This window comes from Panthera uncia, chromosome B1 (assembly GCF_023721935.1).
Source record: "Panthera uncia isolate 11264 chromosome B1, Puncia_PCG_1.0, whole genome shotgun sequence".
Taxonomy (NCBI): Eukaryota; Metazoa; Chordata; class Mammalia; order Carnivora; family Felidae; genus Panthera; species Panthera uncia.
Window position 1 is genome coordinate 123,874,142 of NC_064811.1, and position 26,662 is coordinate 123,900,803.

Consider the following 26,662-nt stretch of genomic DNA (forward strand, 5'->3'; position numbering starts at 1 on the left):
AGTTGGAAAATGTCTCCCTTATATTCCTAATCATTTATTAAAATCCTAAACAAAATTTGTTTCCTAGAGTAAATTTTTGGGTGAGAGGCTGTATATTTATCCACTCATAAGAGTGACTTTTTAAAATTTTTATTTATTTATTTTTAATTTTTGACATTTATTTATTATTGACAGACAGAGCATGAGCATGGGAGGGGCAGAGAGAGGAGGAGACACAAAATCCAAAGCAGGCTCCAGGCTCTGAACTGTTAGCACAGAGCCTGACACGGGGCTTAAACTCACAAGCCATGAGACCATGACCTGAGCCAAAGTCAGATGCTTAACCGACTGAGCCACCCAGGTGCCCCAGAGTGACATTTATTTTAACCTTAGAAAGAATAATCTCAGGATGTATATTTTATACTCTGCTTTTATAACAAAGTATTTGAAGCAAATATGACTTAATATTGAATCAGTTCATATTTTTAATTATTGTCATTTCTAATGTATAATCTGCCTTTATTTTATAAAGAAATATTTATAATATAAAACATCAAAACTAAAGAAAAATTGAAATATCATAGAGTTCAAACAACAAAGATAACCAATGTTATAATTTTAATGTCTTTCTTTCTAGTCTTTTCATGTAGCTATGATACAAAAGAAAGAAATAGCTATATGTATTCTCAGAGCATTTTTTAGATTGGTTACAAATGGTGCCTTTCCCCTACTAGGTTATTTTTAGACATTCTACCTTTTTATTATGGCTCCATCTCAGAGCTGTTTCTGGTTTATAGCAATTGGGGTCATCACTCCAGACTTTGTGCTCTGGGAAGATCCATAATTCAACAGAGAACAAATTCCTAAAACTCCTGGGAAATAACTAGAAGAGAAGAAGGAAGAATGTTATCCCAAATGGGGGTTAAAATTACCTGAGACACTCTTATGGTTACATTTCAGCAGATATAATTCTGATGTGTTAGGGGTGTCAGGAGAGATAGCACTTCAACTTCCTTTAATTGCCACCCCCCTGCTCCCACCTCCACCCCAGCTTCCCACATCTCAGTCCTTAAGTTTAAGGCTGGCATTTTGGGAAATACTGTCTTCTTTTCCCTTCAGGGTACCCTTGATATTGCTTTTGATCTGCTTGTCTTGGCTACATTTAAGGGAATGTTTGTATGGTGGGGGCATATAAAATACTGCTTTTCAGTGATCCTATATGCCCCTAAATGTGGACTTGATTCTACCAGTTTATGATTCCATTAACTGATACTCATCTTTTGCACTCCCTAGAATCTTCTCTAGTGATCTTCACATAGAATGAAAGTGTGATCACTGGTTATACATCTCAGGCCTTATGGCCATCTCTGTCAAGTTATATGTTATGGTCACTTTCTCTATGCCTGACGATTTTCTGAAGATACATGATTTATCTCTGTCTAGTTTATCAGTCAGTCCAGCACATTTGTGTGCATTTTCTGATGTTAAGTCTGTAATTGTTAGCTTTTGTGGTAAAATGTTTGCAAAGAGGGCCACAGTTATTGTTCTCATTCTTATAAATACATACCTTTTCAGTGTGGGTTGGTTGTGTCTCAGAGTAAGATGTGGAATTTATTTCTCCACTCCCTGCATATGGGCTTGGCACGTGACTTGCTTTGGCCAATAAGATATATGCAAACAAAGGCTTGAAATGTGTTTGCCCATTGGGGCTTGCCTTCCCTTCCCGTCCTAGAAAAACTGTTGCCATGTGGGCAAGCTGGATTAGCTTTCTTGGAGAGCTGAGCCATGTGAAAAGAGGCCCACTTGTCCCAGGTTAGCTTAGCCTTGGTCATCCAAGCAAGGCCACTCTAGGCTCTCCAATCCTCAGGGAGTTGATTCAGACCAGAAGAACTCCCAGTCCGTCTACAGAATTGTGGTCAACAAAAAATATGCTTGTTTTCTTCCAGGCAGTTTCTTACGGGAATAGTTTATTATGCAGTAAAATTGAACTGATACAAAAATTGGTACCAGAAGTGGTAGGATGCTGTAACAAAACTCAAAACATGTAGCAATGACTTTGGAATAAGATTGGAAGTGAAGGCTGAAAAAGTAATGCAGAAACTGCTGTCAAAGCCTGAAAAAAAGGCAAATGAGCTGTTAGAGGCTAGGAAAGTGGTGAGGAAACAGCAATAGCCAGCTAAAAAGATAACCCATGTTATGTAGCCATGAAAGAGTTGACATAGCTGTCATGGGATTAAAAATGTACCTAATAACCTTGTAGATATGCCTAAAATGATATTATGGCCAAATGGTTAAAGCGTCCATTGGCTTCTTCTCGCTGTACCTTATATGATACTGTGAGAAAAAGAGGAGCTAAAGAAAGAATGATTTGGCAAGCAGAATTTAGAGATGTAGAGGGAAGCCAAATTTCTAGGTTGGAAAATAAAGACGTTTTCACATCCAACCTCTCCAGACGGCAAAAGATTCTCAAAATAAGAAATGGCTCCTTGATAAGGGTAAATCAAGTATATGGCTATCAGATCCTTTAAAAATCCTCCGGAAGAGGTAAGGTGGTGCTTAGCAGACTCTTTCAGCTGGACAAAAGAGCTTTCAGTAATTTTAAGGGTGCTTTCCTATATCAGCCTGACATGCTGCCCAAACAGAGAAGTGTCTATTCCAAAGAAATTGTGGATGTAGATTTTGGAACAAGGAGTGGACTTCATTCCTCTTCATAGGGGAACTTATAAAACTTGGTGAGAGATTATCCTAAAGAGAAAAGAAACAGTTGGAAACCAAGAGAAGCCTCTGAGCCCCAAATTTCTATGGATAGGACACAGGCTTCTAGAGCTACACTGAACAATGGACTTGGGAACCATTCCTGGGATTAAAATTGGGCTCCAATTAAGGAAACATGCCCTTCTCTAGGAGTAGAGGCCCTTGTTAATGTTTACTTGGAAAGATTTTACAATAGCTACCGACCAGTGTGACTACCTGTATTTCTTTCTTCCCATTTGAGTGGAAGTATCTATTGATGTTAGCTATTCTTTCTATTACATAGTGTGTGTGTATGTGTGTGTGTGTGTATGTGTGTGCATGATATAAATAACTTTAGTGCTAAGTCTTTGAATAAAGAGGAGTCACATTTGAGGAACTGTGCCTAAAGATCCTCATCTGTTTCTGGACCTTATTTAGATGAAGATCTTGTAATTCAAAATGAATACCATAATGAGAAGTGACTTCTGGGGAAGAAAGAGAATGTATTTTGTATGTGGGAGGAAAGTTTCTTCTGTGGCTAGTGGGCAAACTATGATGGATTGTCTGTAGAGATGGCCACAATAATCCCTGCTATGCTTATATACGCATCTCTTTGTAATGTAACATCGCCATTCTTTCTAATAAGAGGTGGAATTTTATTCTTGCTCCTTTGAATCTGAGCATAGCCACGTGACTTGCTCTGGCCAATGGGACATGAGGAAGACAAAACCCAGGCACATGAATGGTTATACATTAAGACTCATTCTCTGTGGCTGCACATGTCATCCTTTAACAAGGATGTGGCAGTCCTGACCAGAAACCACATGGATGAGAACCAGGGAGGAGAAGTTCAGGATTGCCAGACTGGTAGGTGAGGCCATCCTGACCATCCAGCTCCAGCTGAGCCAAGAGCTGACTTCAGCCACTTGAGTGAGAGACAGATAAATCCAGCAGAACTGCCCAGCTGATCCCAGCACAAATTGTCCATCTGCTGAATCATGGTCCAATCATTGTTGTGTTAAATAGCTAAGTTTTGGAGTCATTTGTTAGGCAGCAAAAGCTAATTGATACAGATTCTTCATTTAAAATGCAATTTAAAGTGATGTATCTTCATAAAATTCCTTTTTTCATGAACATTACAGCAAATGTTTTGCCTTCATGTGCTTGAGTACAGCCTCCTTATCTTGAATCTCAAGAAGTTCTGTTAATACTTTACCTACTTTCCTTTCTTTGTTTAAGGACCTTAGTGTTTTATTTTGGATTCTCATGCAAGGTGCCTTGTAATTAAGTAGCTCTTGACCTGTTTAAATTTGTTTAAATTTGACTTGTCACATTTATAGAATTCCCACTCTTCTTCCTGGAAAATTCTATTCCTCCCTAAAATGATTCCTTGCCCTTATCCCTCCTTTTTTTAAACCGCCTTCTTTCCTTTGCCATTTAGGCATTTAGTGTTTATTTTCAAATGCTTGCTCTTTTTGGGCTGAGTCAAACATTTTTCCTGAGTTTCCAATAAGCTGTTCTTAAACAGTCTCCAGACTTCTTCATGGTTATTTACTTTCAGAACTATTTCTTTCAGGATTTTTTTCCCTAAGAAAAGCCCAAATTTTGCCATAGTTCCCTTTTCTAAAACTGAATAACTTCATGATGAATATTTTTGGTTTTCCTTTCTTGCCAGAATGTTGGACGTAATCACGTGGTAATTGCTGTTAAACAAGCACTCCTTGAGAGACCACATCTCTCTTATGAACATCCCTTCAGATGAACAAAACCATCTCCTCCCCTCTTCTGAGGGATTTGAAAAACAAAGCTTGCCTGTCTATCTAAAGCATATTCTTCAGCTGTTGAGAAGATTCAGATGGAAATGAGGTAGAGGGGAAAATAACAGTTTGTTATTTATTTTGGTACTTTTCTGATTAATTAGCCCTCTCTATGAGGACATACCTTTATAGCATCTATATTACAGTTATTTGTAAATTCATCCTATCTTCCGTACTAGACTCAAGACATTTGCAAATAAGCTTCAGGTTTCCATTATCTTTGTATCTTTCAGAGTGAACCCAGGAAATAGGAGTTACATTATAAATATCTGAATAAACGAAGAATTATCAAATAAATTGATGAATGCATCCAAGCTATGACCTGGACCAAGAACTTCTGTGGTGGGAAAAAGAGAAGGTTTTCTCACTTAAGCGGCCCTCCTGAATGAACTGTTTGCCTCTCCACAGTTGCCTAGTTTTGCCTTCCTACCTTACTGTGCCTTCCTTAAATGAAACAGATGGAGTTAAAGAAATAGAAAATCTATAATAACAAATAACATTATTTGTCCCCACTTACCACTCAAAAGGAGTCTGAGCCTCCTGTACCTACTTCTTCTGCTGGTTAAGTTAGAGAGAAATCTGGAAGATGGTGATGGCACATTTCTTGAATCTGTCTGACTATCCATTAAAATAAAAAAAGTAATGACTATGATAAAACCAAACACCCATATAAGAAAACATATGAAAATATATTTTCCTGTACCTCCAAATGTGAGTGGTGACGAACCACCAACAGTTCACAATACAAGGTATTCATACCTGTGTGGGGAGACGCAGAAGGAAGACAACTGGATATCTGTTAGTTCTGAGAATGGTGAGCACTGGGCTAATCTGAGAATAGCAGTCAGAAAGAATATGACAGGTTTCTGTAGAATCCAACTCAAAAAAGACTACAATGGATTATACTACCATAAATTCTAATGGTGCTTGAGGCATCTGGGCCTATAAACCCTCAAAATTATTAAAACAAAACCTATCTTCCAAGGTTGCCTGGGTGGCTCAGTTGTTTCAGTGTCTGACTTCGGCTCAGGTTATGATCTCATGGTTCATGAGTTCGAGCCCCGCATAAGGTTCTGTGCTGAAAGCTTGGAGCCTGAAGCCTGCTTCAGATTCTGTGACTCCCTCTTTCTCTGCTCCTCCCCTGCTCACACTCTGTCTCTGTCTCTCTCAAAAATAAATGAAACGTTAAAAAAATTTAAAAAAATAAATAAAAATAAACATTAAAAAGTATTAAAAAACTATCTTCAAAAAAAAAGAAAAAAGAAAAATAAAAGAGGGGAGGCTGGGTGGCTCAGTTAGTTAAGTGTCTGACTCTTGATATCGGCTCAGGTTTTGATGTCATGGTTGTGGGACTGAGTTCTGTGTCAGGCTTGTGCTAAATGTGGAGCCTGCTTGAGATTCTTTCTCTCCCTCTCTCTCTGTCCCTCCCTCACTCATGCTCTCTCTCAAAATAAATAGACTTCAAAAAGTAAAGAAATAAAACAAAGCTATCTTCTAAGACTAAGCCCCGTACTGAGGAGAAACTTCTAGGAGTAGAATTCAACAAACAGGATAAAGGCAATAGGGACAAAAAAAAAAAAAAAAAAAAAAAGACAGGCGGGGGAGGAAAGAGAAGAGAAGAGAAATATACCAGACTATCAGAAAAATTTCTTTACTTACAGGGATTATGGTTGTATCCAATATAGTGTAATGACTAAGACAAGAGAATAAAAAGAATAAGATTTCTACAGAAAATGAAAACATGCAAAAATGTCATGCCCTCAAACATTTGAAAATTGTATGCTAATTGTGATAGGCATAATAATGGCTCCCTAAAGATATTTTCATCTTAATCCCCTGAACTTGTGAATATGTTAGGTTGCATGGCAAAGAAGAATTGCATTGCAAAGAAGAAGGTTGCAGATAGACTCAGGTTGCTAATCAGGAGTAAACTAAACAAAATAGGGAGATTAGCCTGAATCACTCTGGTTGGCCCAATGTGATATCAAGAGACCTTAGATAAGGGAGGCTAAAAACAGAGAATTAGAGAGATGGTGGCAGGAGAAAAACTTGGTCTAAAATCACTGGCTTTGAAGATGCATAGATGCAGCTATAGGCCAAGGATGTAGGCAATCTCTAGAAGCTGGGAAGAGCAAGAAAACAGAATCTCACGTAGAGTCTCCAGAAGGAACTCAGACTTGTTGGAACCTTAAATGAGTTAAGTAAGTTAACCCAGTGAGATCAATTTTGGATTCTGACACTCAGAACTGTAAAATAGTACATATACATTGTCTTAATACATCAAGCTTGTGGTAATTTGTCATAACAGGGACAAGAAATGAATACACTAGTATCTTAAGATTACCTACAAAAATTAAGAAAATGATAGAAGCTATTATAATTTTTAAAAATATAAATAAAGTAGTTGGAGAAAAGCTACATTTGGGGAAAAATGGGGGACAGACTCAGAAAAGAAAAAGAAACGATCATCTCATAAGTAAAGAACAGAGTACAGGAGCACCTGGGTGGCTCAGTTGGTTAAGCCTCCAACTTCATCTCAGGTCATGATCTCACAGGTTCATGAGTTTGAGCCCCGCATCTGGCTCTGTGCTGACAGGTCAGAGCCTGAAGCCTTCTTTGGATTCTGTGTCTCCCTCCCTCTCTGTCCCTCCCCCACTTGCACTCTGTCTCTGTTTCTGTCTCTGTCTCTCTCAAAAATAAATAAACATTAAAAAATTAAAAAAAAAAAGAATAGGGTACAAAGGATATGAAAATGAATAACACTACTGATAATGCCTTAATAGAAGTAGAAGATGGAAAGAAGGAACAAATTAAAAACAAATTAGAAAGGGGGTGTCTGGGGGTCCCAGTCAGTTGAGCATCTGACTTTGGCTCAGGTCATGATCTTGTGGTTCATGAGTTTGAGCCCCACATCAGCCTCACTGCTATCAGTGCAAAGCCGGCTTTGAATCCTCTGTTCCCCTCTCTGCCCCTCTCCCTGCTCAGGCTCTCTCTCTCATTAAAAAAAAAAAAAAAAAAAAAAAAATTAGAAGATTAAAAAGAAATTTGAAGGAAAGTGATAGAGATTCATAAAGAAGGTTCAACACATTTATATGTGAGTCATTATATGAAAAACAAACCAAGGGAACAGAATATACTCTCATTAAAAGTTTTTTTAATTTCTTGAAATAAAAGATTATTTGCAACTTATTAAAATATATACCACATACTTGGGAAAATCTACACAGAAAGGTAAACATCAAGGCATAGTTTAGTAGAAATACTGGATTAAACAAATCCCATGTGCATTGAGGTAAAGAACAAAACCATACATAATGAAAGAAAATAAGATTATCATTAGAGTTTTCTACAGCAACACTTTATCCCAGATATGGAATAGAGTAGCATTTAAGATACTCAGAAGAAAGAAAATTTAAGACACATTTTCTATGTAGACAAACCAACTGTCAACATAAAAGCTGTAAATAAATGCCTATGAACATGTAGTGATTTAGAAAATATTATTTCCATGAGCTCTACCTGAGTAATTTACTGTAGAATGAGCTTTAGCCAACCAAAAGATTAGAGAGGTTTTGAAGTCAATAATGCAGTGTCTGTGTTTTCTTGCAATGTAGATATGGAACAATAATCAAATGGAGAAGAGAAAGCAGAGTATTTATAAAAAGAAGATTGCTGATTGCTTTAACAGTATTAACCTGGAATAAAAGAATATAACTTCATTTTGGATATTGTGCAAAAATTAGGGAGAAAGGAAAGGTTACTGGCTAATTTCAACATAGTTCATAGTGGCGAATCAATAAGCAATAGCCAAAAGTAAATTTAAAGGTACTATAAAAAGATATTAATGTAAGTTTTTAGTGTATTAGTATAACTCATTTGTGTACATATTATGTCTATATACATATATCTTTATGTATGAAACCGATATAGGGCACGAAATATTGATGTGTTGATCATGTCAAAAAATGTAAATAAGTTTAAAACACCCATTTGAAGTAAAAAAAAAAAATTCAGACCGGTTAACAAATCATTATTTATTTATTTTGTTTTTATTTATTTTTGAGAGAGAGAGAGCACAAGCCAGGGAGGGGCAGAGAGAGAGAGGGAGAGAGAGAGAAAATCCCAAGCAGGCTCTGCACTGTCAGCATGGAGCCTGATGCAGGACCTGAACCCACTAAACCTGAGATTATGACCTCAGCTGAAACCAACCATCAGACGCTCAAACGACTGAGCCACCCAGGTGTCCCCAGTTAACAAATGATGCTTGAACACTGGAGCACCTGGGTGGCTCTGTAGGTTAAGCATCTGACTCTTGATCTTAGTTCAGGTCTTGATCTCAGTTCAGGTCTTGATCTCAGGGTCGTGAGTTCAAGCCCTGCATCTGGCTCCATGGCGGGCATGGTGCCTAGTTAAAATAATAATAATAATAACTGAACACTATGCTACATACTATAAATCTGAGAAAGTAGAATTAAGACCAAATGCATTAAGAAATACAAAATTAAGGCTTCATTGTGCTAATGGCTACATTTATTCAATAACATAGTACCAACTTTCATAAAGCAGAAATTACATTAATAGAGAAAATTTTGACCATCTAAGTCAAATCAAGTGGACAAGGTATTGGTAAAGCTACAAAAAAAGTATGATATATTTAATAAGGTAGATATAATATATTCAACAAAGGAGATCTTAGATAAGAGATACATATCAAAATCAATCCTGATAATGGAGGAAGCACTTTCCATCAAGTGGATATGAAATATTTATGAAGTTGACTATATCAAAGTACAGAAAAAGAACTCAATAAATTCAAAAGACTAGAAATAATATTAATTAATAGTTTTAGACCATAATGAAAGAAAACTAAAAATTAATAACTAAATCAAAACCCGAAAGATTTTTATTTAGAATTTTTTAAAAAAAAACCTAATAGATCTAAAAGAAAATGAAAAATAAAGTTATAAAATTTCTTTTAATTGTAACATAAAAACATGATATATTTGAATCTGTGGGAAACAGAAAAGAAGTTATCAGGGGAAAATTTACAGAATTAATTATTTATCCAAATAGCAATGTAAACAAACATATGAATTTGCACCTCAGGATTTTAGAAAAAGAAACACACCCCACCCCCACCCCCACACACACACTAAAGTAGAAAGAAATTAGTGAAGATTAAAAACAAAACTGATGAATTAAACACCAAAAAAAAAAAAAATGGAATTATTAAATAAAACTAAATACTAGGTCTTTGAAAAAAATCAACAAAATCAACAAAACAGGCAAAGCATTGTGTAACTTAGAAACAAAAGGAAGAAAGAACAAATACACAAAATCTAAAATGACAAGGAGAAAATAGTCATAATAGGAGAAATTTAAAATAGAAATAAGAAACCATTCTGCATTAGTTTACATAAATAAATTTTAAAACTTTGAACAGGGTTCTGTGAACTAGAGGCTAAATCTGGCCAGCTGTCTGTTTTTGTAATTAAAGTTTTATTGAAACACACCCATTCTTTTCTGTATTGTATATGGCTGCTTTGCTAAAATGTCAGAGTAGAGTAATTGTGACAGAGACCCTATGGTTTGCAAAACCAAAATATTTACTATTAAACTATTAACAGAAAAAGTTTGGTGACCCCCAAACAGAGAAACTGATGATTTTCTTTTTGGAAAAAGTAGACTTTGAAATGGGCTTCAATTGAAACAATATCACCCATTACTGTAGGAGAAATACAGTAAGTGCTTAAAAAGTTACTGCAAGGGAAGCGTTATTCCATTCTCCCAACTGAGAGACACCTGGAGGCCAGGGGTTATCAACAAGGAGGATCCACAACAAGTATGCAGTCCATGAAGACTTTGTTCCTACATTCCTGAGACTCCCCTTCCCCACTGAGAGACAGATGGACAGCACCATTAGGTGAATACTATCATCACTAGCAGACCAACATGTGAAGCTTCTTTAACTCTGCAGGCTAGAGACTCTTCCCCTACCTAGTGGCACCAGGTGGCCCAGAACTCAAAGCTTTTTCTGTCTCCTCAAGCAGCACCATCAAAGACTAGCGACACCCTTACAACAACAAATAAATAAGCAGAACAATAGCACTGCAAAGTCTGAAAATTAAATTGTCATGGACCCACAGTCTATGAAAGTAGACCAAGATCTACTTGCTAAACCTGACCACGATGACTATCTTAAATTTAAAAATTTAAACAACTCAGAGACTCTTAACATAATTGCCAAAATGTCCAGCATGCAGTTGAAAATCGCCCATTCCCATCAGACCAAGAACCAGGAATTCACAACTCGAATGAGAAATGATAATCAACTAATGCCAACATGGAGATGAATATTAGAATTACCTCATAAGGACCCTGAAGCAGGCATGATAAAAGTGCCTCAACATAAATTACACATTTTCTTGAAACAAATGAAAAACAAATAGAAAATCTCAGCCAAGAAATAGAAGTCATATTTTCAAAAAGGCAGTATAGAACTGAGAAATATAATAGAAAAATATATTTGAATAAGTGCAAAGATGCACCTTTATCTTGGATAGAAAGTCTCAGTAATGTCAATTTAACTTTAGTTAATGTAAAAATTTAATTACACTCCAAATGTAATATTTAATACATGGACATTGAGGAAATAAGAATGTTGATTGGATGCTTGGTTTTACTATGAAATAATCACTAATCTTTAAATATGATCATTATTTGATGGGTATAATTATGCAAATGAGTTCACATCTTTTGGAAACAAACAGTGAAATATAGAATAAATAATAGAATGTTTATGATTTGCTTCAAAATAATGGAGAATAGCAGGCATTAGGTAGGAATAAAACACAATTCGCTATATGTTAATTTGTTGATAATTGTTGAAGCTAAATGACAGGTATGTTCAGTCTATTATACAATTCCTCTGCTTCAGTATATGCTTGAGATTTTTCCAAAATAAAAAGTTTTTAAAATATGTTCTCAAGATCTGAGGCTTGCTGATTTCTGTTTGGGTGGGGGAAAAAAAAAGGTAAGGTAGAAGAGGCTGGCATTTGAGTAAGATGGAGGTAGGAAAATAATCGCAGGAGCCTGTAGGGGCACTAGTGAAGACGACTCCAGCCAAAGTATCCACAATCCACCATTTATTAAGGATATAACTTCGGAAAAATGACACACCCAATCTTGCTTAAAAATGGCGTTTTTAAAAATAAAAAAAAACCGACTCAAAGGAGATCATACCAAAATTTCCTGTAGTACTCTAAAATTTCTGTCAAAATCACCCTTAGTATCTTCTTATACCAGCTTCTTTTTCTTATTGTTTCTCTTCTTTAAGTGCAATAAAAATAAAGAGATAAACATTTTAGCATACTTTATTAATTTTCTGTTTTGCTTGGACAATAGTATTGTTTTCTGACATTTTTAGTGTAATTAGTTACCTATTCATGGGTCAGAACCTGTTTTCCGAAGACAGACTGTATATTTGAATCCAGCCTCCATCACGTAGGAGCAGTGTGACTTTGGGCAGATCACTCACTCCTTTTATGTGTCAGTTTCTTCATCTGTAAAATGGAGAAGAGCTAGTACTTAAGATGGTGGTTAGAATCAACATACTTACTGTGAAACTAAGGGAATTTGGGACACAATCTGTTCAAATGCCTGGGGTTTTTGATTATTCTCAGTGCATGGAAGGCACGGGCAGTTTATTTCTTGAACATAAAACTTGGGACTGAGCATTCAATGGCATGGTATTTGCCTCTATAATTCTCCACTATCCATCTTCATTAGTTTCCGGTGACTGTTATAACAAATTACCACCAACTTGGTGGCTTACAACAGAAATTTATTCTCTAACAGTTCTGGAGGTCAGAAGTCTGAAACCAAGGTGTAGGGCAGGGCCACACTGTTCAGAGGCTTTAGGGAGAAGTCCTTCCTTGCTTCTTCCAGCTTCTGGTGACCCCAGGTGTTCCCTGGCATGTGACTGAGCTACATCACTCCAATCTCTGCCTCCCTTCACATAATGCTTTTCTCTGTCTCTGTATATTTGTTTTTGTCTCTTAAAAAGATAATTCTCACTGGATTTAGGGCCCACCCTATTGCAATACTGTTTCATCTCAATTTCTACCTGAAGTATATCTGCAAAGACCTTATTTTCAAATAAGTCCACAATCTAGGGTTCCAGGTAGATATGAATTTGGGGGGACACTATTCAACCCACTATAGTATCTAAAGATACATCATAACTATTTTGGTTTGGCTTTCTTGGCTTGTGGTTGTATCACTCCAATCCCTGCCTCCATTTTCATGTCACCCTCTTTTCTGTCTTTCTCTTTTCCTCTGCATGTCTGTGCCCAAACTCCTTCGGTCTCTTTCCTCTAAGGATACGTGTGATTGTTGTTAGGGGTTACCAGAATTATCTAGGGTAAGCTTTTCAAGAATCTTAATCACATCTCTTGCCATGTAAGGTAATATTCACAAGTTCTGGAGGTTAGGATGTAGACATATATTTTGGGGGGCACGATTCAGCTCACTACACTATCTGAAAGAGTCACTCCTCTAACGAGGTATCGAATAAGAAGACTAGGTAAACACGTGTGGAGACTCAAATTCAGAAGCATCCATTTTGGAAGCAGAGGAAAAGGCAACATAATTTGTCACCTACCACACTAGGCTGTGACAATCTTGGATCCAGAAAATGCTGGTGCTTTACATTTCTATCACTTGGGTCAAGGTCCACTGAAAGAATGTTGCACTGAATTCTAAGAACATAGCTTCATTACCTTTGTTTGGCTACCTGACTTCAAGGTGCCCCAGCTTGCTGGACCACATTCCTGACTCATTCTGGATGTTTTGAGTACGATTTAGATGAGTGCCCTTGACATTTTTATTTTGTTTTACCTTTAATTACAAAGGTAACACATGCTTCTTGTTAAAACTTGAAACCAAGGACATTATATGTAAAAAGTGAATAATCTTCACCCCTTGTTTTTAATTACTTTCCTTACCCTAACACCACCACATCTCCAGGGTACTCATTATTATCAGTTTGGAGTTTGTGTTCCCATGTCTTTTTATGTATATGTAAATATATATAACCAAAATAGACTTATACCATATGTATTATTTTGCAACTTCTTTCCAGCTTTCCTTTCTTTAAATTTTATTAATAGCTCTGTTTAATTTATCCGGAAAAAAATCCCGAAAACTATGTTACTACTTCTAATATCACCCATCTATTGTAACAATCCAAGTGAAAAATGCTAGCGGCTAATGTTAGCAATAGAGTTTTGAGAACTGACCAAATAATGGAGATCCAGATACTTACTGTGATCCAAACACCCAATGGACAATATTCTTTGAAATGCTTTTGTAAATTGAGAATTGAGTAAGTGATTCATACAGGGCTATCACCTTTATTGGTTTCTATTTACTGCTTAGGAAGCCAAGTACATTTCTTTTACTTTTGCTTTGCCAGGAAGCAGTCATCTACTTTACTTCCAATTTAAAATGCTCTATTGTAATCATGAAGAGCAACTCTAAAGACTTCTCAGTTCTATTAAACATTTCTAGCTCTATTATCAGATGCATATTAGTTAGTATGAAATTTGCACCAACAGCAATTTCATGTTGCTTTTTTCTCATGAAAAGATAGTTTCACTATTACTGTCTTTCAGCATTGTCGTCACTACATTCTCAACAGCCTATGCCTTTACTAAGGTCTATGACATCCTTGGCACTGTGCTAGGAGATACAAAGAGATGTGAGGTAGCCATCCTTTTCTTAAGAGCTGAAAATCTGGATGGTGAGAGAGAATATATAATAGTTCAAGTATCATAAATTGGTGAATTCATTCATTCGTCTTTTTTTTAACACTTTATGCTAAAAAATATGTATATCAGCCATTTTTTGGCTCTGAGATAAAGCATTGAACTAAACAGACGCAAATTTCTGCCCTCAAGAGAAATACTCTAGACGGGGAACAAAGCAATTAATAAGAAAAATATATGGTACATTAGAAGGTTAACAAAACTATGAAGAAAAATAAGAGGGAAACAAGAATGCAGAATGTTAGGGATTTTGCACATGAAGTTTTAAATTAGATGGGAAGTGTGGACCTCACTAAAAAAGTGATATTTGAGTGAGAATTTGAAGGAAATATGGGAGAAAGTCATGCCAGTATCTAGGGCAAGGACATTTTATATAGAAGAGATAGAGCAAAATCTCAGAGGCAAGATCATATTTGATGGTTTCAAAGAATAGCAAGGTGGTTAGTATGGTGCAATAGAGTGAAAAAATAGGAAGTAGCAAGAGAAGAGGTAAGGAAGGTCACAGAGCAGGGGGCAGTATCTTGGCTCTTACAATGTCAGAAATAGGGAGAGGTTTCAAGCCCATGAGTAACTCGTTGGTTGAAAATAGACTCAAATGTGAGCTATAGGAAGTTGAGAAATCAGTGAGGACACTGTTGCAATAATTCAGGTGAGGCATGATGGTGGTTTGGACCAAGGTGGTAGGAGTAGAGAAAGGGAGAAGTCATCAGATAATGGATGCATTTTGAAGGTAGAAACAGCAAGATTTTCTGATGAATTGGGGGTATTGTGAGACAAAAAGAGGATTACTCTGAAATTTACTAGGCTGGACAATTGGAAAAAAAGTGTTGCTGTTAACTGCCAGGCATCAAAGTTAGGAGTTCAGTTTGGCACATGGTAAGCTTGAAATGTTTATTAGACATGCAAGTAGAGATGTTACATAAGCAATTGGATATAAAAAGCTACAGTTCAGATGAAAGGTGTGGCTAGAGATAGAACTCTTATAGTTTATAGTGTAGACATGGTCTTTCTAGCCTTGACATTGGGCAACATCAAGAAGATATAGAACATCAAGGTAGACTGAGTCATGGAAAACCCCACAAAGCAACCAGTAATGGTCCACAAGGTAGAAGGAAAACTCATGAAGCTCTGAAACAAAATATTTCAGGAAAGAGTGATCAACTTTGTCATATGTAATTGATGGATCAAGAAAGAGAAGAGAAGAAAAATATACATAAGTATGGAAACTCTTTATAGGAAAGCAAAAGGAACAGAAATATGGAAAGAGCTGGAGGGGAAGGTGGGTCAAGGACTTATTTTAGATGGGAGAATTAACAGTACAGATAAGACACTCTGTTTCATCTCTAATGTTTTAATGCATTGTGGATTTGAATATGTAGAGGAAGAAAAGTTTTCTTTTTCCTCCATCTGTTTTAAGTTCATAGTCTGGGGCCCTATAAATTAGACTGACACAAGACAGAGAAAAACAAACAGAAGTTTATTAACCTGTGTATCACACATACACATGAGAGTATTCAGTGATGAGTGACTCAAAAAGGTGGTTAGAATTTGAACTTATATGGCATCTTAAAAAAAAGAACAAAGCATTTTTAGAGAAATGACAACACAAAGGAAAAAGACTGTTTCTAGGGTAGAAAATTGTGGGAGGGTAAACACATTTAACACTTAGACAACAGGTTTGAACTGTATGAATCCACTTATACACAGATTTAAAAAAAAAATATAGTACAGAACTGTAAATTTATTTTTTCCTTTATGATTTTCTTAATAGCATTTCCTTTTCTCTAGCTTACTTTATTGTAATAGAACATATAATACATATATGACATACATGTTAATCGATTGTTCATATTATCCATAAGGCAGCAGTAGGTTATTAGTAGTTCAGTTTGGGGGGGACCCAAAAGTTATATGCAAATTTTCAATTGCCCAGAGGGCTGGTGCCCTTAACACCCATGTTGTTCAAGGGTCAACTGTATATGAAGGAACTAATGGAAGGTAAAGGCTAGCTAGTGAAGTTTCTCATATAGAGTCCTCTGGGTTGATAAGGGTCAGAGTTGACTCTGGTGATTAATTTGGATCTTTCTTGGTGGAAAGGGGAGGAGGGACACCTTTACCAATGTATGTCCTGCCTTTAGGCAAATAGGGAAGCAGCTCTTGTATCTGCTTCTTCTCAATTGCCTTCAGCTCTAAATAATCCTTATGAAGTGGCATATTTTGGGGTAGCATATTCTGCTACCCTTCAAATGCCTCTTGAAAGGGCATGTTCTCTTCAGTTCTCCACATCCACCACATACTGTCTTTTGTCTAGCCCTGTAGGTGTTCAAGTTTGCAACTCCTGCAGGAAAATGTACACCTTTGTGGATTTAATATTGGCAGTTGTGGTATTTTAACCCTGAAAGACATGTACTCATTTGTACCTGTACTGAGGCACTTTCTGTCGGCTTTTTAAAATAATTTTTCGGTGCTTTGGAAAACTATAAAACTAAAATTTGTTTATAGTAGATAATTTAGAAAATACATAAAGGGAGGGGCGCCTAGGTGGCTCAGTCAGTTGAGCATCTGACTCTCAATTTCAGCTCAGGTCATGATCCCAGCATCATGGGGTTGAGTCCTGTGTGGAGCCCCATGTCAGACTCTGTGCTGAGCCTGCTTAAAATTCTGTCTCTCCCCCTGCTCCTCTCCCCCCACTCACTCTCTCTCTAGAAAAAAAAAAAAATATATATATATATATATAATAAACAGAAAAAGGAAAAGGAAATAAATATTAACCATGAAAGATGGTAAATATTTACCATGAAAGATGATCCTCTATTACACTCTAGCATTTATGCTCATAGACTTTTGTGGATTTTTTTCAATGGAACCAAATTTGAGAAAAATGGGGTCACACTCTAAATAATGTGTCATTTATTTTTTACCTTCAACATAGTATAAAGTCTTTTGAAGTAAGTATTCTCACTCTATCTTATGTAGTGATCTATATATGGCACCATTTTTATAAGTAATGGAATTCCATTGTATGGAAGGATTGAAATCTGTTTAATTGATCACCTGTTTAGATATTTATCTATTTATTTATTGTGAATAAAATAATATGACAATGAACACCTTTGTAGCAAATCTTTGCATGTGTTTATTCCAAATTAGGATCAAAAGTGCTGCAAAGCTGGTGTGAAAAGTAAGTCACTTGGCCTCAGGGTGAGCTGGCTGACTTCCTCATGCAAAACTTCATAAAGCTCTGTTGTCTTATTAAAATAAATTACCTCAGTCAACCTTCACCAAAAGAGGTAAATATTATAAAATGTGTCTTTTTAAAAAATTGAGGAAATTTTGGGAAAGTCACATGTGTACTGAAATAAAACCTCTCAGATGTAGAAAAACATCAATGATCCAAATAAAAAGTGTACTTCCCATGTAATTTTTCCTAATCTTTCTTTAGAGTTTGTAAATAAACAGCACCATGTCTAACTGGTTCCTTTCACACATCAAGTCTTAGTGACTATTTCCAGGTTTTCTCTTATTGCTAAGCATTTAGACTTGTCAGTCTTACTATTTAGGCTATTGGCATCTGTATAGATGACTACGTATTTTGGCCTCAGCTTTTTCCTGCAAAGTCTCACATCTGTCAGTTGTCTGAGTAAGTGAGTCAGTCGCTTTGTCCTTTCGCTTTTCTCAAATATGGCGTAAATTCCCTTTCAACCATTCCGAAAGTGCTTTAAGTAACTAAAATCTTAGGCACTTTCACATTGAACTCTAACAAAATTTTGAACTCTGGAGATTCCCTACATAATTTTTATGCATTTGGTGCCTATCTCTTCTATGTAAGTTCCACCTGGGGCCCCTTGTCCAAAAACAGCAAAAAATATGCCATTAAAGGTTCTAAAATACAAAGCTATTTTCCCACAACCCACCTCTCAACTTGTCATGGCACTTTTATCGGCTATTTAAAATCATTCTAGGTGGAGGAAAAAATTAACATTTTAAATTATTACTATGAATGTTACTGTTCATCTTTATATTGTGCCATGCCAGTTTTAATGGCAAATATAAGAACAGTGAACACAAATATGGAATCGCTGAAATTACACAATTCCTATTTGGTGGCTCATAGGTGCATATATATTTTGTACTTACCAGAAGCAGAAATGCTGGACAAAACTAACTCACCTGATCTGTCTTCTCACATGGTGATAAAATTACATTCTGCCAATACTTTCTACCTTTGGATTACTCATGAGTAAGGAAGGACTGAAGGGAGAAGTTGGCTTTATCTTTCCCTTTCCTGCTATGCTGTCATTTTCAGCCTAAGTGGTTGACTAATACCTGGAAGCAATACAAGTAGGAAAAGATATCATAAGGTTCTTTGGCCACTTATGTTTCCTAGAACGCCACTTTCTTCTGCGTTTGAAGCAAACTCTGGTTCCAACAGAAAGTGTGCCCTGTCAGTGTATCAGCTTGCTCAGCGGAGGATGCTACATAATCACTGTGTATGGGCTTTGAGTCTGAAGGACCTCCACATCAGAGTTCCCTGTTCACAGGGCATGTAAACACTGTAGGAGAACTAGGCATCAAGAAATGCCAAACCTACATATTGCACTGGTCTCCTTTGCTCAGACGTGAACTTCATTGCCCTATTAAATTTCACTTCCAAAATACAAGTTAAACGATAATGTTAGTAAGAATTTCAAGACCCTGACCACAGAGCATAAGGCCAAGTCTGGCACCCTTCTGACCATTGGGCTCCGTGTGACTGCCCAGGTCATATCCTCACGAAGCTTGCCCTTGTGCCAGCCTTTTCAAATGTTTTCTTGATCTTCATGGTGAAAAAAAAAAATTATGTCCTCTTCTCTTGCTGGATTCTCTTCCTAGAAAGCCATCTTTCTTAAAAGCTACAATTATGAACTCTATGTCAGTAATGTCCACATAGCTGTATGTTCACAAATATCTGTATCTTCAGCCTAGAGTGCACTTCTGAATTCCAGAGCCATGTATCCACTATCCACCTGACATGTTTGCATGGATGTCTCAAAAGGACATCAGACTTGAAGTGACTAAAACAAAATGTATGAATTCTCTCTTCATTGCTTCCTTTCCTCCCATCTTACCCCCAACACTTCTAGATCTTATCACCTTCTAGTGCCATGGATTTCAATGAAAGAGATCACCATCCAATCAATTACTCAAGTCAGAATTCCAAGGCCATCCTTAACACCTCTTTCTTCTCACCCTCTGTGCAATTCCATCATGACGTCTAGTCAGCTTCACCTTTTGAATATCTCCCTCATTTCTTTACTTCTCACCCCCCTCTCTCTCTCTGTTGCCGCTGCCTCTGTACTACAATGGCATCCTAATTGCTCTTGCTAAATTCATTCTTGCCACATAAGGTCTGTTCTTCATGCTTCATCCAGAACACTTTTGGTTTTTTGCTTTTAGGAACAAATATGATTTTCCCACCTTCTTGAAACTCATCATTGCTCTTAGTTTAAAAAGAAAATCTTTAATGTGACATGCAAGGCCATTTGTAGACTGACCCCTACCACATCTTTGTTGTACTCTAGTTCTGTCTTCCTTACATTCTGTATTTCAGAAACACCAACATTTTAAAGATTCTTAAATACTCCTTGTTTTCAAGCCCAACTTCAGGGATTTTGAAACCTGTCTTCACCATGTCTTGGAATACTCTTCCCTTCAGCTTATGTATTTGGATACTACTCTTCCTTTAGACCTCAGTTCAACTGCCGAATACAATAGTAAAGAATTCCCTGACCCCTAACTGAGTTAATTCTCCATATTATATAATACCACATTTGTCATGTAGATAGTCCTTTTATAAGTATATATTTACAATAACTTAGAATGCATCCTTTGTAAAGTGTTTTTGATCAAAATTTATCTCCTCCTGTATGAGTATACTCTGTCAGTTCAGACAGCATGTCTGGCTCACCATTGCCAACTCAGTTCCTAGCCCAGTATCTGGCATGTAGAAGAGACTAAATAACTATGTCACATCAATGAATGACCACTTACTTTGTTCCAAGCACGATGCTTGGCACTTTACATTTTTTTATCTAATATAATCCTCAGACAACTGTATAGAGCAGAGTCTATTATTATCTCAATTGTATATAATCTGAGGCTTAAGTTACTTGTATAAGATCATATAGAGTATAAGTAGCAGAACTAGAATTTGAACCCAGAGAATTTGTTCTCTCTTTCTCTTTAAACATAGTAAAAGAGACCATTTAAAACTGGACTTGAGAGGGGTGATGGAAACAATGAGTTGAAACCTTAACCAGCATTCTGGAAAGAATCCTATATGGTTTATTTCAAAAAATTCATCAAAGCTTCAAATAATAGAGATAAATATGTGATCCCAGTGTCAAAGCCCAACCCTCCTCACCAAGATGTTGGGAATCCACGTAGGCAGGACCAGCAAAGGAAGGTCTATCAGCTAGCCTCTGGAACAGACTTTTCCTTCCCTATCCTGCCATTCAGTCATCCTTTTCTGAGTCTTTTATAAAATGTGGCCCAGCCAGAGCTACCCTTACCCTTTCCATGTTCCCATCCCGATGGATCCACTGCTGAGAAGTCTATCCATTCAGCAATTGCTCCAGAGCTAGGCTTTAAAGTACAAAGTTTTCATCAACTAAAAGTCCTCCAGCTGTAGCTGTTTCTACCACTGAGCAAATGCTGAAACACAGTTTGCCTTTACAGCCTGCCCTGCCAAGTATGTCTGCCAAAGCTGCCTGGGAATGTCTTCTCGGTCCACACACAGAAGTGATAAGAGTGATTTCAGATATCTTCTTAACTTTCTGCAAGGAGAATAACACTACTTTGCTGCGTGCCACCTCAACAGGGCTTCCAGCACCATGTAAAATGTGTAAAATTACCATCATTCTCCAGGCACCTCTGAGGCTCCATTATTCAACAGTTTCTTTGTCAGCAGCAGGGCAGTTAAAGCTGTCACTAGCAGCCTCACTTGCGCTTGTACTTTAACTATTTCATGACTTTGGCGGGGGGGGAGGGTGGAATATGTGTGTGTGGGGGAGTAAATTTAGTGATGGTCTAAAAAATAATTTTCTTTGGCTTTTTAAAATATTGATTATTGATACTTCCTTTTCATTTCCCCAATAATTTCGATTGTTCATGTTGCCTGGTTTGCCCAGTGATTACAAAGATCTTACAATCTGGAAAGTTAATAACAAAACCCATAATAATATATGGAAGCTTCCTTTTGAGAATGGATGTAGAGAAGAAAGACAGATGGAGAAAAAGGGAGTGTTAGAAATAAATTAGGGAATAGGGTTGGCCGCAATCTATATACACCCACATAGAGTTACTTGCAAAACACAGTTTTAATCTGAAAGGCAGTAGAATCCTCATGAATGGACATGGGAAAAGGTGGCATGCAGCAGTTAAATATTTTGTGAGCAGATTGAACTGGCTGAAGGACAGAGAGCTTAGAGGTTGGAAGGACAGAAAAAAAAACAGGTGGCAGGAGCTAATAAGAGGCAGAGATGAATACAATATTCTTTTAAATGGAGCCCAATAAATATTTTTGTTGTGATTTGAGATGTGGCAAGGCACACATTGCTTTGACACTTACACCTTCCAGCACTGGTGATGCCATTTGTAGTCTATGAAACTAATAAATGGTTTCTGATCCGCCCTTTCAGTGCTGGCATTAACATATAGGGAAATAGTCAAGGCAAAACAAAAACACAAAGGAACTACTGTAAAAATATTGTATTATTTGGATTCAGTCATCACCAATCTTGCCAAATCCCTGCGGATTTCCATTGTCCTGCATAGCAAGAATAAAGGAAAATATAGGGGTCGATGCCAAATTGTTTTAAGTTGAATGTTTTTCAATTTTTTTCATGAGATGTCAGTAGTTCTTTAAACCTCAGTTAAGGGTTTTGCAATATTTTTCTTATATGTATTTAAGCAATACATAAATTTCAGACTCTGTCTTAGTTATTTTAGTTGCCATTTTCAAGTAACTGATTTCAATTGTGAATATGCTGAAACCCACCAAAAAAATAAATAAAAATTAAAAAATGGAAAAAAGATAAATATTGGTGTGAAACGATGCTTTCAATGCATGGGTGCCAGACAGGAAAAGCTCTTAGTCTTTTCCTATATTTGATCAATTGGCTTGTCTAATCCATTTGACTGTGGAAGGTTGGCCTGACATGACTTCAGATTAGTTTAATAGGGATTAAGGTGGCATGAAGTGTAAAACACCATGCATTTGCAAGTACAAACATGCTTAGAAATTCATTTGTCTTTGGGGGGAGGCTAGTTCCAACTCCAGCTATATTTACAAACAGATTCTAGCCACAGCCGAGCAATTTGGAGCTGGGGAAAGTAACTGTGCCTGCCTTTCCTTAAACCCACAGGGCCTTTGATTTCTGCCCAAATAAAGCAGGCCTTTGGCATTCAGCTCTCTTAGCTGGCAAGATATCTGCATAATGTCTGCAGAATTTAGAATGGCCAGGAGGGGCAGGTCAAAGACAGCCAAATTATGATATCACACCCATAAAACCTCATCAGTAGTGACATACAGAAAACACTCAGTGAATTGCTTTCATTAATTTATCCTTATTAAGAAATTCTAAGCAGTGTCTTCATTTCTTGGCAGGTTTCAGATTTAGCCCTTTCCCCTTCCTTCATTCACTGCTTTTCCTTAAAAAGAACAGGCACCACGGACACTGATTGACAGTAGTTGAAGACATGTGGCTTGGGGGAATCTAAGATGCTTGAACTACCCAGGAGGAATGTGTTATTTGCCTTTGGGAGAGCCAAAAACTTTCCAGAACCTCTGCTATGGGTTAGGATGAGAGCTGTTGCTGCAGAGAAGTAAAAGAAAACCTGACTATAGAGAATTCTGTATTTCTCTCTTCTCTAGAAACAAGGACAGGAGCTCTGACATACCCTGGGGCCAGACCCCACCCTGGCCTTGGGTTGCAATGATCTGACTCTGGAAAGAAGAAACAGGGATGGTTGTCATGTTGTCAGGATAGAGGCAGGATCAGGGAAAAGGTGGGATATGCAATGGAAGACGGGCCAAGCTTTTCTTCAGGTCATACATGTTTCTAAAGCTGAAAATCTGGCTGGTCTACAAAATCGACATCAGGAGGAACTGAGGGAAGTGAGAGGACTGATAGGAAACATTTCCAGATAATCAGCTGACCTGTTGACAGTTTAGAATGACATCAGCGTAGGGGCAGATATTCAGAAGACTCAGTGCCTTGTCTGCTTGTCTGACAAGAGGTCTGGGAAACATGACCTGAAAGCCTTATTCAGGAGGCAGAATTCATAAGCCAATACAGTGCCATGTGGAACTTTCCTATATAGGTATGTAGTGAGAGAGGAGTGCCAGAAATCTGAGACCAAGGAAGGCAGAAATAAAAAGACTTATCAGAGCATATTTAAGATTGGAATGAATAGAGAAAATGTTTTTTTTTTTTTAATCTTTATTTATTTTTGAGAGAGAAAGAGAGAGAGCAAGGGAGGAGCAGAGAGAGAAGGAGCCAAAGAATCTGTGCTGGTAGCACAGAGCCCAACGGGGGGCTTGAACCCAGGAACCACTAGATCATGACCTGAGCCTAAGTCGGAAGCCCAACCAACTGAGCCACCCAGGCTCTCCAAGAGAGTGTTTTGAATATGAGAGAAAGGATCAAAGATGTTGCATTGTTTCACAGACAAATTTTAAAGTAGCAAAGATATAATTTATGTAGTGCAAATGAATCCTTGTTCTTTTGTGCTTTTTACTTACTGTGCTAAATTTTATTTCTTGGATTGTATACTTTGAAAATTCAAGTTTTTAAATATTTTAAAAATCCTTTAGTTATTATCAGAACTAACTGAACTAGGGCATTTTGGCTAGTTAAAAAGTATTCTTTTAACTTAACCTTGCCAGTCACTGGCATTCTTAAGGACTTCCACGTTAAATAAGCATGTCAGATGGACCCTTGTTAGTGACAGGCATTGATACAAGATGTGGGCAGGGAATCATGATGAGGGAAATACCCAAGTGCAGATGTTAACCACTCCAAGGAGGGATGAAAAAACCCAAAATCCCCAAAGCATGACTTAAAGAAATCAACTGTGAAGACAGCAGCTCTTTCTTCCTGCTAGCTTACTGATTTGAACAGGATGTTGTCTGGAGAAACAGTCCTACACTAAGGTGAGAAAAGACTATCATGACTCTCATCCCGATTCAGTGTGAATGAACCAAACTAGAACTATGCTCTGATTTTCTAAGGATATCAGAATCTTAACTGTTTTGACATTATTATACGAAGGCTTAAATGCATTCATACTAATTCCTTCTAGGTGTAGAGTCATGATATTCAATAACAAGAGGTAATGCCAAGAGATGAAAAGACACAGCTATTTAACACAAAACAATGCAAAAAAAACCCCCACAAATATAAGTAATGGACAGAAAGGTACCCTGGTGAGAGACCTTGACCCGTGTGGGGATTTGAAGTCTAGTACAGGCTCCACTGCTGAACAGCTATAGAGGAAAGGACCCCTGACTCTAAGTTCCTTTTTAGCTCTGCATATACATATATATATTTCAGTCTGATTCATCTTCCTAAGAAATACAGTCCTAAAAAGAAGGAGATCTTGCCATTTGCAACAACAGGGATGGACCAAGGCCAAGGTATAATGCTAAGTGAAGTAAGTAAATACCAAATGATTTCACTCATCCATGGAATTTAAGAAACAAAACAAATGAACAAACAAACCAAAAAGAGACAATCAAAAAAAAAAAAAGAAACCTCTTAAATACAGAGAACAAAACGGGTGCTTGCCAGAGGGGAGGTGGGTAGGGGGATGGGTGAAATAGATAAAGAGGACTTTAAGAGTACACTTAACATAATGAGCACTGAGAAATGTATAAAATTGTCGAATCACTATATTGTACACCTGAAACTGATGTAGCCCTGTATGTTAATTACACTTCAGTAAAAAAATAAAAAAGAAACAAAGAAATACAGTTTGAGAGGTTCTTGGGTGTCTCAGTCAGTTCGGTGGCCGACTCTTGGTTTTGGCTCAGGTCATGATTTCAGAGTTTGATGAGTTTGAACTCCATGTCAGGCTCTGTGCTAGTAGCACAGAGCCTGCTTGGGATTCTCTCTCTCCCTCTCTCCCTCACTCCTCCACTCACGCTGTCTCTGTCTCTCTCAAAAATAAATAAATAAACAAACAAACAAATAAACTTTTAAAAAGAAAAAGAAATAGAGTTTGAGTCTCAAGAGCACTGAACATCAGTAAATAGTGAGTCTGATTTCTTTTGGTTTTAGGAAAGACCTGCAATTCTGTATAAATAACTATTTGGGTTTACTCTGGTGCATACCCCTTTCATTTTATTATCTTGAAAACTAAACCTGTTGGTTTATGATTTTTGGAGAGTTCAGAGGTAAAGTTATTATACTGCTGAGTAGTTTTTATTTTCAAGTACAAATGATGAATCTGTTTCTGGTGCCAGCCCTGTTATATCTTCACTGTGGTCAGCTGGATCTGTTGTTGGGGTCAGTTATAGATATTTGACCTAACTTAGGTAGTATGTTGAGGTTTTCTGTTCAGGGCCTCTTTTAAAAAAAACTTTTTTTTAAATGTTTATTTATTTTTGAGAGACAGAGAATGACAAAGAATGAGCAGGGGAGGAACAGTGAGAGAGGGAGATACAGAATCTGAAGCAGGCTCCAGGCTCTGAGGTATCAGCACAGAGCCTGACGCAGGGCTTGAATCCATGAAATGTGAGATCATGACTTGAGCCAAAGTCGGACGCTTAACCAACTGAGCCACCCAGGAGCCCCATGTTCATGGCCTCTTTTTTAAGCAAAAGGTGAAAACTCACACAAGCTTATGTGAACTAGTATAACAACATTTTTGGTTTTACTATCACTATTTTTCCTCCTGGTGGTAACAGAAAAAGAAATTAGAGAACTTTGGGTTAAAGGTCCTCGATTTCTACAACGGCTAGTTTGATCCGTTAAGCACATTTAAGTAAAATGAAAATGAATTGCAGGCTAAAAGCAAGCTGTCTGCTTTCAAGAGTATCTTGGCTGATGATCCCAGGCAGCACTGAAATAGAAACCCCGGAAGAGATGCTACATATGAACCAGCGCACTCTGCAGTTCTCACTTCTCAAGAGAAACGTAAAATGGTCTTGCTCTTGTTGATGTGTACATGCACAAAACAACAACTACAAAACACCTCACCTTTCAATACCTTTGAAAAGTTCTATATGTTGATTGAACGGGGAATTTGATGAAAATGACAGTT